The 3,502-nt window shown below is 41.0% G+C and overlaps 1 long non-coding RNA gene across 1 annotated transcript; it reads left to right on the top strand.

Moving 5' to 3' along the window:
• Nucleotides 1-346: 346 nt before the first annotated feature.
• LOC117439444 (uncharacterized) lies at nt 347-2,794 on the top strand. The gene is made up of 3 exons (XR_004551157.1): nt 347-559; nt 1,851-1,963; nt 2,330-2,794. It is a non-coding gene; the product is annotated as an uncharacterized lncRNA (long non-coding RNA).
• The last annotated feature ends 708 nt before the right edge of the window (nt 2,795-3,502 follow it).

The following is a 3,502-nucleotide window of genomic DNA, read 5'->3' as shown; positions in this document are numbered from 1 at the left end:
GATTATTTTGATTCAAATGTTTTTATGCGTGCAGACTAAACATAAAACCGGTCCAAATGTAGGACTACCTTTTAATAGACACATTACTTTTTCCAATAATCCCTAATACTGTAAGTGAGGTCAAGTGAAGTGAGGGCGGAAGTAGGAAATTGAGCGTTTATCGAATTTAACGTTGCCAGCGTTGCCAGGCTGCAATTAAATGAACTGAGTTACCAAAATAAAAGAGGCGAAGAAATAAAAAAGCTAATATGAAGCAGTGATTGCTAAAGAGGGAACCTGTGGAAAAGTAACAAAATAAACATGACACCCCCTTAGAGTGTGAATAGACGAAGGCCACCGGCCGGGCTGCAGGTGTAGCTATAGCGACGGTGCAGCTTCAGCTAGTAGTGCTAACGTTAGCATGGGTGGCCACACGGATATTGCAGAGGAAGAGCAGGAAAACAAACGAAGATAAGGAAAAATCGCCACTTGCAGCCAAAAAGTGTTGCAGAAAGTGGATTCAAAGTGGGATACTGGAGTTGGAGGCAGCTGAAGGAAGGAGGGAGGACAGCATCAACAGGTGAGTGGCTCCATAGGATGTGGAAGTTATTTTATTATGCACTGGGGATGTACAGTGCTATTTTCATACTATTATGAAGTTATTTTAATATTCATTGTGGCTTTGCAGTACTCTCTACACTCTGATATACGTAGTGTAATACTCACTGTGGTTGGGCAGTGCTGTTTAAACTCTAATGAAGTTATTGTAATATAAACTGTGGCTATGCAGTGTTGTTCGTACTGCTGAACGTATTGTAATGTGCACTGAGCTATGTTCAGACTATTATGAAGTTAGTGTTAAATTCACTGGCTGTGCATTAGGCTACTCTTGATACACTTTGGCAGTTTTTGTAACATGCACTTTGGCTGTGCAGTGTTTATACTGTGATAACTTATTGTTGTATGCATGTTGGCCCTTCAGTGTACTCTGATTAAGTTATTATACACCGTGGTTGTGCAGTGCGCATTTAAGCCTACTCTGAAACAGTTATGATACACTGTGGACTTGCAGTGCTGTGAATACTGTGCTAAAGTTATTATAATACTCACTGTGGCTGTACAGTGCATTTTTCATATTGGTGGAGCTGTTGTCATATTATGCTCTGTGCGCGTATGTATTTGTGCTTCATGTGTCTTTTTATAGTTCCTTTATTATGTCAAAGCACCTAGTAAACTGTCTCTCAGATTGTGTTAACTTGTTGTCGCTATATCAGTAGCTAGTATTGTTTTAGTGTGTGTCTGGGTTGAGATGTGTGCATTCTTGTCAGTCTGTTTTGGTTTTAACTCAAGTGTTTTATGTTAACATTTGGTAAAGGTTGGTGTTGGGTTTGAAAGCAGGACTTATCTTTTGCAAATGCCAGGGCTGTTATATGAATGTTTCTGGGAAATACAATGGTTGCTATGTCAAATAGTAAGGTTAAGGTTAGGCAACTGAAACACTGGGGAAGATTGTGCAAATGTTACTGCTGGATTTTGACAGGACATGACTTCCAGGCCTCTGCATACAAATTGAATGTGCCACATGCCCCTTCACCAACTCCTCTTTGACCTCCACCTTCACTTTTAGCCTGTGTTTGCTCTCAGACTGTGAGCTAAAGACTCCAATATGAACAAAACTCCTGAGATACTGAGCTGACACCATAGTGCATCGCAGCATCTCTGTGCACACTATATATCTCCTTATCATTTTTTTTAAAAGGACATTTTATTCAATACAGTAGGTCTCTAGTGAGGAGTAGCATATTGCACACACTGCTTTTCTTTCACTTGTCAGATAAGTCAATCTGTCGTCTTTCTTTCTCCCTCCACAGACACTCCGCTTCCTCCAAGGACACCTTTCCAACTGGTTATGCAAAGCGTGTGTGCGTGTGTGAGGTTACACTGATATAGCGGGTAGCTGAAGACCGACAGTGAAACAAGACTCGTATGTTATTTTATGTACATTTTCACATGAGGAAGCTGCTCCAGAATAACTTTGAATTTATTTTTCAACATGGCATTAACTCAAAAGGAGTTAAGATATTAAAAACTGGAAAAGTATAGATTGACAGAACATATTTTGACTAACATGCTAGAAATTGTGGATTTCGATGCTCTATTGATAAAAATAAGATGATGTTTTAATTTTAACCTAAAAAAGTTCCATATAATGTTGGATACACATGCAATCAGCTTTTCAAAGAGCATACATAACTTCACTTCTGTGTATGTGTTGTGTCCATAGTGTTGTGTCCATGTGTTTCTGTGTGTGGTTGAGTGCTATGCTGTGTTGCATCTCCCCGCGGTGCAGATGGAAGGCGACATGGCGGGCTGCTCTCTGTCAGAGGAAGGCGAGTGTTAATATTTAACCGCGGAGGCTCTATTTAGAGCCCGCCGCCTCTCCTTCTCCCCGGTGGACAGCACCACGCCGATGCCGAGCGGCGGCGTTATGGAGGAAAGCTGTAGGAGGCAGCCGCACGTCACTAAGTCTCCCTGACAGAATCAGTTTGCAGATGAACTTTAAAACGCGTCGCGCTGTTTTCCATGCCTGCGTGTTTGTGTGTGAGTGTATGTGTCTGTGTCCTGACAATCTCTCATTTAAGAGTTTCTCCTCTGAGCAGGGCGTCCCAGCGTGCTTTGCATCAGAACTCACAGGCCCATTGCAGGGCATTCGTGTAACCGTGCCCCCCGAAAAAGAGACATTTATTTTATCCCCTCAGTGTTTTACCCGAGTTAAACCCAAGTTTCTTATTCTGGGTTTCAGCAACATCTTGAACTCTCCTTCCACATCTGTGCTGTTTAGAAAGTAACTGTTATCTTTGAGTTTCTACAGAGGACATTGGTACACACATTAGTATCCTGGTTGGGAGTCTTTTCGGGTTTTGTTGCGAAACAGGACATTATGTTAAATGTATGGAACATAAAGAAACCATTATAGGAGGAAGAAAGTCTGGTTTCTAACTGTCTTACTTGGTTATTGTAGCATCTCCATCCAAGCCACAGTCTAACTTTACCTCACTTTAGCTTGTTGATCTTTAGGACATCGTAATGCTAAATATCTTGAGTTGAAGACGCACCAACAAATATAACCAGACTACTAGATTAACTGTGATACTCCAAGGCACTCCGAAACAATTAAATGGCTTTATTGTAAAGTATTCTCAAAGATATTCAAGTTCAGAAGGTGGCTTCATTTCCCTCTTGAGCTGTTGAGCTATACCTGCTCAACAATAACAACCTGATTCTTATGAGAGGCTGTCTAGCTCACAACTCATACTTGGTCTTACAAACAATATCAGAATCTCACATGTACACCACCAGACTCTTTCACACACAGCATCATACCATCTTTAACGTACTGTCATTCCTTCCTTCATTTACTATCATACTATCATACATAAATACTATTCTCTCTCACACACAAAAACAAAATCTCTTAAACGCACCATCATACTCTCGTACACACACCACTATCGTCTTTCAC

The sequence above is a fragment of the Pseudochaenichthys georgianus genome, chromosome 24 (genome assembly GCF_902827115.2).
Source record: "Pseudochaenichthys georgianus chromosome 24, fPseGeo1.2, whole genome shotgun sequence".
Classification (NCBI taxonomy): Eukaryota; Metazoa; Chordata; class Actinopteri; order Perciformes; family Channichthyidae; genus Pseudochaenichthys; species Pseudochaenichthys georgianus.
This window is presented reverse-complemented; position numbering and strand designations above follow the sequence as displayed.